Consider the following 12,689-nt stretch of genomic DNA (forward strand, 5'->3'; position numbering starts at 1 on the left):
TAAGGAGATCTGTGGGTACAGAGAAACAAACCCAGACCAGGAACTGACTTGACTGTTAACACTGGCACCTGTTTCCAGGAACCAGGGTGCCCCAGGCAAAAATCCTGCCGGTGTCAGAGCGGGCAAGGCGGCAAGACTCCCCTGTGGATGTGGGCCCAGCCCCCCTCACCTGCAGGAATGCCAGGCTGCCATGGGTCTCGGCCTGAACTTGTGAGCTCTTGGGGCAAGGCTGAGGCAGGGTGGAGGCTCGGGTGGGGGGCGGATTGCCTGGCTTACTAGGGCCAGGGGTGGACACCCAGCAGCGGGAGGGGGTTCCGTGGGAAGGTGAGGAAAAGCCAGTCCCTGGTGAAAAACCCAGGTCTGCCCCAGGCTGCCCTTTGGCTGGCACGGAGCAGGCAGCTAATAAATGCAGAATTGCAGTGAATTCTAGGGCAGGGAGACATTCAACGGCTCAGCCCCATTCCCGGGGAGCTACTTTATGAATTGACTCACTGATAGATTAATGATCTGACTTTGTGCAATAGTTTATAAAGCACTCCTGACAAATAAAACTCAGGGTTCAGACCCCGACTCCACCTCTCAGTAGCTGTGTGACCTTGGGCAACTTTCTTGACCTCTCTGTGCCCCCATTTCTTCAGCTTGAAAATGGGAATGTTTATTGGCTTGAGCTAAAGCATGTAAAGCCCTTAGAATAGCGCCTGGCACGCCACGAGTGTAAGCCACATAGCCAGCTGGTAGCACCAGTAGCTCTCTATCCCCAGAGCTGTTTAGGCCACCAGGGCAGCCACCAGCTGCCCACTTGGAACTGAGCACTTAGAATGTGGCTGGCACGAACTGAGATGTGCTGGATTTCCAAGACCTCTTTCCAAATAATACCAAAATCCCGAACACCAAGAAAGAGTGTAAAATCTCGCTAAGAATGCTCTCCATTGATTTCATGTTGAAATGAGAGCATTTTGGATATATTAAGTTAAATGAAATGTATTATTAAAATAAATTCTTTTAGGGACACCGACAGGGCTCAGTGGTTGAGCATCTGCCTTGGGCTCAGGTCGTGATCCCAGAGTCCTGGGATCGAGTCCCTCATCGGGCTCCCCGCAGGGATCCTGCTTCTCCCTCTGCCTGTGTTTCTGCCTCTGTGTGTCTCTCGTGAATAAGTAAATAAAATCTTAATAAAATAAAATAAATTATTTTATTAGTTTGTTCTTCCTTTTTTTTTTTTTTTTTTGACTGGTTACAGGAAAACTCGACATCACACCAGCGGCTCCCGTTTGTGGTCACCTGGGCTTCTGCTGGACAGCGCTGCATTCTCCCATACTCAAGGCTCTCTGTTTCTTCCATGAGGAGGTCAGAATCGTGCCTGTCTGTCAAAACTTGCTCCTCTGCAGAGTAGTGACCTGATTTCTGGTGATAAGAGGTTGTCAGTCCCTGGAAAAGAGGGTTCCTGTCAGCAGTGCCTTCACCCAAAGGGGAAGAAATGGGACCTGGTGCTGGGGGCTGCTGCTCAGTGGGGATGGGCTGGGGACAGGATGTGACTTTCTGCTGTCTCCTCTGGCACCTCTGAGAGATCCCAGGAAAGCAACTGAGGCATGCTGAGGCCTTTGACAGAGACAGCGCCCCTAGTCATGCCCGACAGGTGGGGAGATAGGGGTCTGTATGGAGAGCGAGGGTGGTGTGGCTCAGACCCCACACCTCCTCGAGGACAGCCAGGGCCCCCACTGTATGAGGCAGGCTCGTGCTGCTTGGCGGGCCTCTCCTAGGGCTCCCACCCACATCTTACCCACCTTCAGGACAGCCTGGGGAGGCCGCACCCCTGAGACAAGAAGCCTGAGATGCAGCAGGCTGGTGGCTCTTGGTCAGGCCCCGCACAGGGCTGAGCCATACCCCCCATTTCTCTCCCTTGAAGTCCCTCCTCCTCAGCCCGACCATATGGGAAGCAGGAGCTCTCTTGACTGAGCAAAGCCCAAGGTGAGGGTGCAGGGTGAGGGTGGGGCTGGGCTGCCACCCCACATCCCCTCCAGCACACTGTCCAGCTGCCACGTGTCCCATGGCCACTCTCATCACCCCTCTCTATAGACAGCTGTTGGGTGATGCTCAAGCATTCAGGTCCCAGCACTAGCCCTACTGGCTCTGTGAGTGTGGGCAAGTGACTCGACCTGTCTGAGCCTGAATTTCCTCATCTGTAAAATGGAGGAAACAGTAGTGCTTGCTCACCTTACAAGGCTCCCGTGAGGATAAGTTAACACATGCTGAATCGTGCGAGCACAGAGGCTCAGGGCATATTAGCTATTGCTTCTCTCAGTGTTGTTATCATGGCTTATCCAGGACAATCTTCCTGGGCCATGTCCAGGCAACAAAATCCTACAGCTCTTGTCCTGTATGTTACCTCCTGCCACATCAGGACCCAGGCAGGGCTGCTGGGTCCTCTGCTCGGGACCACACAGGGCTGCAACCGGAGTGTCTCATCTGGAGCTCGACCGGGGAAGACTCTGCTCCCAGGCTCACTCAGGTTGTTGGCAGGATTCATTTTCCTTGCTGTTGCTGGTGTGATGGCCTGACCTCCTGTGGCCATCGGCTGGAGGCTGCCCACAGCCCCCGCCAGGCAAGCTTCCCCGCCAAACATCAGGGGAGTCTCTAGAGCGAGTCTGACAGCTGGCCAGAGTCTCACATCACATAACAGTCAGGGATGTGACGTCCCATCAACCTTGCCATCTTCTGTTAGTCGGGAATGGGTCATGGGTCCCCCTCCACGCTCAGGGTGCATCCACCAGAAGGCCAGAGCATGGAGGCCACCCTGGAGTCTGCTGGCCACACCTCCTTCTACCTTTGTGATTCCCCCCACCCCACACCAGTGCCACTCCAACCCCATTGCTCACCCAAGGGAAATTCTCATGCCCCCAGCACACACACAGGTGCAGTGTTAGCCCACTCATGTGCTGCTGATCTCGGGGTTCTCCTTTCCTCTCTGACCCCTCCCCTCCATGCAGAATGAAGGTCTGGGCCAATGAGTGGGCTATTTCCTGCAGACACTGCACACACCTGTTGGACACCTACTGTGAGCCAGATGGGGGCTAGAGTGGAGGACAGAGGTCCAGTACAAATGTAGAAACCCTGTATAAAGAGCCAGCAGAGAGGCTGCTGCCCCAGACGAGGTGGGTGGCTGGCCCTGAGCCCTCTGTTCTTGCTACCCCCAGCTCATGGCCCCCCGGGCTTGGCTGGCACACAAACCCCTCCCAGACCCCAAACTGGCCTACATGATGCCTGAGGTCCTCACCCCTCCCCAACCCTGACATCTGTGAACAAAGGCTTCTGGGGGACAGCAGGTTAGCAAACAGGGGCTTGGGGAGACCACAGGACTCAGCCCCATTCTGCCACCAACCTGCCCTTTCTCTCTCTGTGCCCCGGTTCCCCCTATCTGTGCAGGGCAGGAGGTCTGGACCCCATCTTTTCTGAGGTCCTTACTGACCCAACACTCATGGATTGGATGAAACATTAAAACAAAGAGCCATGGATGGAAGTTGGAGCTTCCCAGGCTGCTGCTGGGCCCTGGGCCAGAGGACACCCGCTGGACTCCATGGGCAAACAGATGGGGACAGTCAAATAGGCCACTTGGCATGAGCAGGCCAGAAGTGGCTGGGCTGGCTGGCATCAGGCATGATGGCCCCATGGTCAACCTGGGCAGTGGGGAGCCGTCTGCAGGATGGGGTGTTCTGGGGCCTGGGCCTCCACCCCAAGAGGCCTCCTCCACCCCTCCCCTCCTTGGGAATAGGGCTGTCACCACGAGGGGACCCATGACCCTGAGTGATTCCCCCCCAGGGCTGCGAGGTGGTGGCAGCTCATGAAAGTGGGTGGGAAGGTACAGATCTGTGGAGGCAGTAGGCCACCCACAACGCAGCACCCTCACAGGGCTCCCTTCACCCCCATCTTCAGCCTGGCCTCCTCAGACCTGGTAAGCCAGGGGCAGGAGACAGAGCACAGGGGGAGTGCCCAGGTGGAGGCGAGGACTGCCTCGGTGCAGGCTGACCACCTGGTTCAAGCCCCAGGGGCACCTTCTCCAGCGAGCCTCAAATTCCCCATCTCTAAACTGGGGGCATGGCAATATCTTGCTGCTGGGACAATGTAGGGAGCACACAAGGTAGAGAGAGGCAAGAAGCTCCCACTGAAAGGCAACCAAAATGAATTGAAGACAAGAAAAGAGAAAATAAATGATTTGGTCTGTTCTGTTCCTTTAAGAACTGCAACCTGGGGAAGCCTGGGTGGCTCAGCAGTTGAGCATCTGCCTTCAGCTCAGGGCATGATCCTGGGATCCTGGGATCCTGGGATCCTGAGATAGAGTCCCACATCGGGCTCCCTGCACGGAGCCTGCTTTGTCTTCTGCCTATGTCTCTGCCTCTCTCACTGTGTCTCTCATGAATAAACAAATAAATCCTTAAAACACACACACACACACACACACACACACACACACACCTCCAACCTGCCGTGGCCCTCAGGAGGGATGCCTGGTGGGGACTCATGGTCCTGCGGAAGGAGACCCGCCCTGAGCCGGTGGAGGGGACCCGCAGTCACCTACCTGACCTCCGCCTCCGGACGCATTGCCCCCTCACCGGGGCTTGCGTGTCCTCGGAATCCCATGTATTTCCTACTGGGAGGTTTCCCTTATCTTTAAATCCCACTCTGGGGGGATGAAAGTCACAAATTTGGCCTCCCTGACTCATGAGCCATCAGCAGGCAAATGCTGTCGGGGCTTGAATGAGGGCAGCCAGAGGTTTCCAAAGATCAGGGTGGGTTTCTTTAAGCCTCTAAAAAGTTCTCATTTCATAACCAGCTGACATGCACATAAAAGAGCGGCACTTTTCCCAAGGAAGCATCTCACACACCTAGGGCGAGGCTAATCGCCCCACCAACGCCTCCGATCACCACGTTGGGCTGCTGCCCACAGCCCCGCTGGCAAGGGAAGGTCCCCAACCCCTCCCAGTGACCACGGTGTTTGTTCCTCCGGGTTCCTACCAACAAACCGTGGGCTGCTGGCTCTCTTAGCCATTGCAAGGACAAAGGATGTGCCGAGTGGCCCTTGGGACTGAAGCAGGCCAGCAGAATTGGGGTACCAGTTTCCAGAAACCCAGCCCCTCTGCCCAAGGCCACTTCCACCACTCACTGCTAGCAGTAGCTGGTGCCTCGCCCCAACCACCAGCCCACCACCCGCCAGGCTGTGCACCTGATGTATGAGATCTCCTTGTCTCCCCACGTGGGCCTCTCGGGTAAGTGTTCTTATGCCCATTTTGCATATGGGATCACTGAGGCTAGAAACAGAGAGGTGAAATGGGCCACCAAGATGTCACTTCCACGAAGTGGGGGCGCAGAGCTGAAGCCATGTCCGTGTGCCTCCAGCATCTATCCCCTGGACTTATTCTTCTGCCTCCTTGGCTCAAGTCACCAAGAGATGTTCAGCTGTCACTGCATGCACAGCCGTGACAAGAACGGGCAGGGCAAACATGTCCCAAAGAGGGAACTCACAATGTGGCTGGTTGGACGAACGGGTGAGAAAATGAAGGAGTATGGGGTCTCTGAGGCAAAGCGATGGCTTGCATTTTCCTGCTTTTTTACCCTAGCTGCTCGAAGAGGGGAGAATCTTCCAACTGCTTTGGGATCTGGCTGAGCCTGAGAAAAGGCAGGTGTGCAGGTGGCACATTTTGGGGATCAGGCCCAGAAACAGGGACCAGGAAGAGTAAGAAGGGGCCGGAGGATGAAGCAATTGGTGGTCCATCTCCAACTGGGGACCTCTGAGAAGCCACGGAAAGTGTGTCTCACACCCGTTGGCCAAGGGATGGGGAAGGGGAAGCTTTATCCACTGGCTCCTGTCACTCATGATCAAGGGTGACCATTGAGGGTTAACGTCTTCACATTTCCCAGTTTGCAGGTGAGTCAGATGGCTGAGCTGCAAAGACAGCACAACGGAGAAGCCCAGAGCAGAAAGGACCCACGCTGGGGCAGCCACAGGGGAGGTGCTGTCGGGGCCCACCTGCGTGCAGCCGGATGTCACAGAAAGGGCTGTACTAAAAAGGATGGGATGGGATGATGGGAGGCAGGACATGAGAGGGCCCATCTGTGCATCTGTTCATTCCATCAGTATTTACACAACCAGATTTGGAGACCACAAGGATGAGTGTTCCCTGCACTTATTCTTATATCTTCTCTAGGGAAACTCCCCACTTAGCTTTGAAGGTGAGTGGACCCCACACATGTAGATACTCAAAAAACTGGATGAATGGATGGATGGATGGATGGATGGATGGATGGATGGAGAGATGGATGGATAGATAGACAGATGGACGGTGGGCATATGGGTGGTTGGATGGATGGATGGGCATCTGGGTAGGTGGGTAGATGAATGGGTGGATTAATAGATGGATGGGTGGGTGGATGGTGGAGCCCAGATTACTTCTGCTGCTAATAGCCCACCCACCTCTGCACTGGCAATGGGTCCAACAAACAAGATGGGATCCCAAGCCAGTTCAGAGCTAGAAAACCAGCCAGACACCCTAAGAGAAGCCTTTGTGTCAGATGTACTGGGGAGGCTGTGGGAGGTGGGAGATGGCTCCCAGCCAGGAGACACAAGCTGTCTCCTGATGGCCTGGCAGGAAAGCCTCCCAGCTCTGGAGTACGTGGGCCAATGTTTGAATCCTGGCTCCCTTCCCTTTAGGGCTAAATGACCTCGTGCAAGTCACTGAATTCCTCTTGTCTTGACTTTCCTATATGTAAATCAGAGTCAAAGAGTTCCCACCCTTGGCCATTTCTGCTGCAATAGTGTCATCGGGAAGTAAAACTGGAAGCTCCTTCTTTGGATAAAGAAACCCCCAAGTGGAGAAAGTTCTCCAAGTTCCTAGCCAGGGCTGAAACTTCTCATCATAGTGGTGGATTAGGCAACAGAATGAGCAGAGCAGTGGAATTGGGAGTCCCTGCTGTGGCTCTTGATATGATGCGATCTGCTCCAAGATGCACAGGGATTCTATAGGAGGACCCCAAAGCCTAATTAATCCAAGACTTGGCTCACCCTGTATTGTGAGAACACTTCTAGATGTTGACCACCTGTGGATAGAAGGTGTCCACATCACCAAAGGCCACAATCCAGGGGTGTTCTCAGAAAATGGGGTGAACCTTCCACTCCCCAAATGGAATATGCCAAAGGAGTAAGCAGGGGGAATAAGATCCACGCCTCCTGGCAGAGAGGGAGGGAGTAGGGAAGAGAGGGAGGAGTTGGCTAGTTGATTGGTTGGTTGGTCCATTAGCAGTAACTTAGTGAATTACAAGCTTGCAGCCTGGTGCACCAACACCTGGGCAATGACAAATCCCTACCTGAGGTCCCACTTCCAATATCCTGCCTTTGGGTTCATCCTCCCCTGGGCCAGATTGAATCACATCACTGTCTCACTCAAACCTTCAGTGACCCAACTGTGTTCACAAAACAAAATCTAAGTACTTCCTTTAGACATTCAAATCTTCCTAAAATCAAGTCCCCCAAACCCCTCACCTGCCACCCCTATTATAGCCCTACTCCTCAGTCAGACCTCACTCATGCTGCCCCAACCCTGGTGTCCTCCTTTCTATCGCCATGTGTCCAAGTCCTTCTTACAGAACAAACTACATCCATCAAGAGTCATATTTAAGGGAATAGGTCAGGATAGTGGGGACGTGGTAATCACACCATTCTTACCAGGAAAAAAAAAAACAAACAAACCAGCAGCATATTGAACTATATACACTGTGCACACTTTGGTCTCAATTTTGTGCTTGTTTTTCAAAAGTATATCCATGTGCAGAAACCGCAAGAAAAAATGAGCCCGTGTTGCAAGTGATTATTATTCCTGGGGTGTGCCAGGCTGGCTTGCTCCATCAGTTCGTGTCTTTACGGGCAGGTGTGTCTTCATTCAGTGAATCCTTACTGCTCCCTGAGCAAATATTCTGGTAACAGGAAAGTTCGTGAGCTCCCAGCTGAGGGCCTCGCAGGCACAACCACTGTTCGGAGCCGCGGAACCAAATGGTAGGGTAGTTGGCTCTGGATCCTGTGTCGCTCCAGGGCCTAGAGGAAGTCCTGAGGGCAGAGGCCACAAGCTGGAGCCAGCCCAGTAGTCAAGCAGTGGCTCATCTCCAGCCTCTGTGAGCCTCAGTTTCCCCGCCCGTGGAAGAGGTAGTAGCCTTTAGAGTGGCCGTGGAGTTGGAGGAGGTGGAGCCTGCAGCTCCCAGGCCTCAGCCAGCACAGTGCTCTGGACAGCAGTGGCCAGAGGCCAAACCTTCTCCCTCAAAGAGGGAGCCCTGCAGATGGGAGAACTTCCACCAGTTTCCTTCAAAAAGGATTGCCAACGGGCCAAAAGGTTGGCAATGGACACCATATGAGTGTCCCGGGGCTGCTATAACAAGTAGCCACACACTTGGTAGCTTCAAACAATGGAAATTGAGTCTCTGAGTCTGGAGCCAGAAGTCAGAAATCGAGTGTGGGCAGGATGCTACTCCCTCCAGAGGCTCCTGGGGAGGGTCCTTCCTGGATCTTCCGACACTGGGGGTGCTCCAGACATCCCTGGGCTGTGGCCACATCACGCCCGTCTCTGCCCTGACTTCACATGGTCTCTTTGTGTATTTGTCTTCTCCTCTTTCTTTTAAAAAGGCCCTCATTGGATTTAGGACCCTCACTAATCCAGGACGGTCTCATCTCAAGATCTTTATTTTAATTACATTTGCAAAGACTACTTCCAAGTAAGTTCACAATGTGAGGCACGATCGATATGAACCTGGGGGGACACAATTAACCCAGTACAGATAGGCAGGCAGGGATGGACCAGTGGTCCACGGGGTGTGTCACAGAGCCAAGGAGGGACCCTCCCCTCCTGCTGGGCGATGAGGCCCCCTTCCGGGCCCACCTGGGCCGGCGTCGTCATCTCCAGCCCCATGGTTCCCCGTGGCCCATGGAATGCACATGCACTTCTCTCACCACGGCCTGTTATTCCCAACATCTCTCCAAGAAAGGAGTTGGACAGACCCGGAGGGAAGAAACACAGGGAAGAACCAGAGAGGTCCAGGGTGGAAATGGCAGGATGGGGCAAGTGCCCGCTATGCACCTTCCGCCTAGTGGGAGTGGTGCTCCACTGCCAGGCATCGGGAAGGAAAATCAAGGTGAGCATCACAGCATTGGGGAGCCTTGGGGTCAACCCCTAAGGAAGAGTAGGGTTCCTCTGGTGGGCCTGGTGGGCGAAGGTCACTCCAGGTGCCAAACCACCTGGGCAACGTGCTGGGGGCTGGCACACTGGATGCAGTGTGTGTGTCAGGGAAGGGGTGGGAGACGAGAGTAGGGACAGCAGCCAGGTACATGGTAGAGGGTTTGGGCCTGATGCTGGAAGATTCTGAATTGCTTACGCCATCCGTTGGCCGGCCACTGCTTGGCGGGTGGATGGGAATGGCACAGGGAGACCCGTCAGGAGGCAACACTGCATGAGCCAGGCCATGTTGCTGCCAGCACTGTCCAGTATCCATCAGGGAGGCGGGGAGAGATCGTCCTCATTGGGGGACCAGAGTCGTCTGCAGCCGGAGTGGGGGTCCTTGAGCCGCTGGGCAGAAGGTGGGCACATGGATCATCTCCTGGAGACAGGTCCTGGCTCAGAGACACGGATCCCAGTCACACGCGGAGCACAGCCACGACAAATATTTCACCGGGAGACCCTCCAGGAGGGGGAGAAATGCCCAAAGCTCCCTTTGTCTTAAAACATTAATGTCCAATTTTAAATTGGGTCGGGGGACGGGGGAGGGGAAGAGGGAAGGCGGGGGTGGGGAGCCATCACTGGGCATCATTCATAAGCCACACACTGGGCCCTTCATCGGGCCCAAAACTCACCCTTGTAGCTACGCAAAGATTTATTGAAGCCCCAGCGTGGGCTCATTTATTTTCCTCCAAACCGATTTGAAAAGACCGTTTGCATCTGCCCTGGAGGAAAAAAAACAAAACAAAACAAAACAAAATGTGCTTATTTGGCAAACTTTGTTTGAAAAATCTGCTTGTCCCCAAAGAAGTGACTGCGTGTTTCATCGGGGCCCGGGGCTGTGCGTGTTAGGGAGGGGATGGTTGTGATTCGGCCTTTCCCTATCATCTGCTGGCCAGAGAAAGCACCCAGAGAACATAAACTCAGACATCCTTTCTTGCACATTAGGACCCACAAAGGCTATTACACTGGGGCCTTTTGCTCCAAAATCAAGCTCTCCTTGAGGCTTTATGTAGCTCCTGGAGGGGCAGCTGTGTCCAGACAGCTGTGAAATGCAAAGAAAAGTAGAAAGCTGAGTAGGAGGGAAAAAAAGGCAATAAGAATTTCAAACATCAGCTGACTTTGAGAAAGAGGTAATAATTCTATTTACTCTCCCTAGGAAAGAGAAATGTCATCCATGAGTAAAGTCTGATCATCTTCATAACCATAATATACAAAGAGCTTTTATAAATCAATAAGAAAGAAAAACACAATAATGGAAAAATGGGCTCAAGATACAATTGAGTAATTCATAAAAGGAAAATATGGTCCATAAATACAGCTGAGAAAACACTGAATTTTACCAACAATCAGAGAGATGGAACTTACAGCAGAGACAACTACAGTACCAAACGACCAAACCATGACCAAACTAGCAAAGATGCAGAAGAGTGGTAATACCAGGCTGGTGAGATCTGGAGAGCAGAGGCACAGCTGTGGCACCTAATGCCTCTCCAGCCCAGACCCAGGCATGCTCTCTGATCCAACTCACTTCTAGGAATTCAAAGACAGGCACAGAGGGTTGGCTCCAAGGGTCCAGGCACTAAGCCTTATCTAAAGTGCCCACAGATCGAGAACGGCTGCTCCTTCGGCCTGTGCTGAGGTCTCCAGCCTCGGCACAGGCCTCAGGAAGTCGTGGCTGTGTGCCTGTCTGGGAGGGAGTGTGCGCTCCTTGGTGTTGCGGCTGCAAAGATGCGTCCTGGAAGCAGTGGGTGGGAGCCACAGGGAGCAAACCAGCTGGAGGTCAGGAAGCAAGCCCAGGCAGTGAGGACCTGCCTGCAGAAGCAATGAGCCTACTCGCTGGGGGCAAATGAGCAGAAAGGGGCCGGGATTTCCCTTAAGCGCTGCGACTGCTCCTCCACACAGCCTACCCCAGAGCGGACTCCTTCCCAGACACTGCAGCAGCCCCACCCAGCCAGCCCCAGAGTTGCCCCACGCCTGGAACAATGAACTCAGAGAGTCCACCGAGAACATCCCACAGGGAACACGCTGGTGGACAGATGGGTAAACTGAGGGCAGCAGTTCAAATGAGTAAAACTGAGGCAGCTTGTCAAATGAGTAAGTGTGTTGGGTGCATCTTCCCTTCCCCACCATAAGGGGATGGTGGTTTACGTGCCTCTGAATCCCCAGCCAGCACCTCGCACAGGGCCTGTGAACAGGAGGCGCCCACGCTGTGCCCTGCCCGCTGAGTCCCTGTGAAGGGAGCCACGTCCAGCCAGAGCCTCCGACGTACAGTGGGGCCCACAGGGACTTACTTCTGCAGCATCTCAGTGCTTGGCTGTGCAGGAGGGGCCTCTCCCTCCCGCAGCTCCACCCGGGGTCCAGCTGGGACACCGCCCGCCTGGACACGCATCCAGGGAAGAGGACCCTGCCATCAACAGATGAACAAGTTAACTGTGGTCCATCCTTGCAAGGGATATTACCCAGGATGGTGAGTCTCGCACAGCCCGCATCACCCGGAACCCAAGGATACTATGCAGCCTGAAAGATGCCAGCCTCCAAGGATAAACCCTATGACTCTGTCTTGAGGGTCACCAGATTCCATAGAGACAGGGAGCATCTCAGGGGCTCCCAGAGCCAGGGATGGCCCTTGCTTTGTGGGTTCAGAGTTTTTGCTGGGGGTGGTGAAAAAGGTTTGGTATAGATGCCAATGATGGTCACACAGGTTTTGACGGCCCTGGGCTTACACTTACAACTAAAGTGAGAAACATTAGGTCGTGTTGGATTTAGCCACAGTGTAAAAGCAAATAAACAGAAACAGTGTGGACTCAAACGGGCCTCCTTCTGCCGGGTGTGAGCTGGGCTGCCGTGCACGACTTTCCCCTCATCCCTGTGTCCTGTGCTTAGTGTGAGCACGACCGCAGTGCTGACGTCCCCTGAACAGGTACATGCTGAGCGTCTCATCTGATGGCTCCGGGGGACCTCCTGCAGCCCAGATACCCTGGGTCTAGGCGCCCGGGGCCGAGGTGCAGTCCTGACCACACCCCCTCAACCCGTGGCCCTGTGTGTCTGGGCCTCAGTTTCTTCGTCCATCACACGGAACACCTAGCGTCTGTCCCCACAACTCCTAGGGGAGTCGGGAGGTACCGGACACACTGTTGCCTTTGATTGAAAAGCTCCGAGACCAGGCCCAGCACCTCCCTTGGGGGTGCAGCCCCCCTGATTCCATGACAGCTGAAGGCAGGGACCTTGCCCAGCAGGTCGTGACCTCACATTTGTGGGCTGAGCTTCTGCTTCTTCCCTCAGACCAGCAGCTCCTTAAGAACAGGTAGCATGTTTGACTCACCTCCGTTTTCCCAGTCCCTGGCATACAGTAGGTACTTAATAAATGCTGGTTGCGCAACAAATGCCCCTTTTGGCCGAACTGTTCCGCCCCTGACCCAAAAACGCTGTGAAGTTTAG

Source organism: Vulpes lagopus, chromosome 11 (assembly GCF_018345385.1).
Source record: "Vulpes lagopus strain Blue_001 chromosome 11, ASM1834538v1, whole genome shotgun sequence".
Taxonomy (NCBI): domain Eukaryota; kingdom Metazoa; phylum Chordata; class Mammalia; order Carnivora; family Canidae; genus Vulpes; species Vulpes lagopus.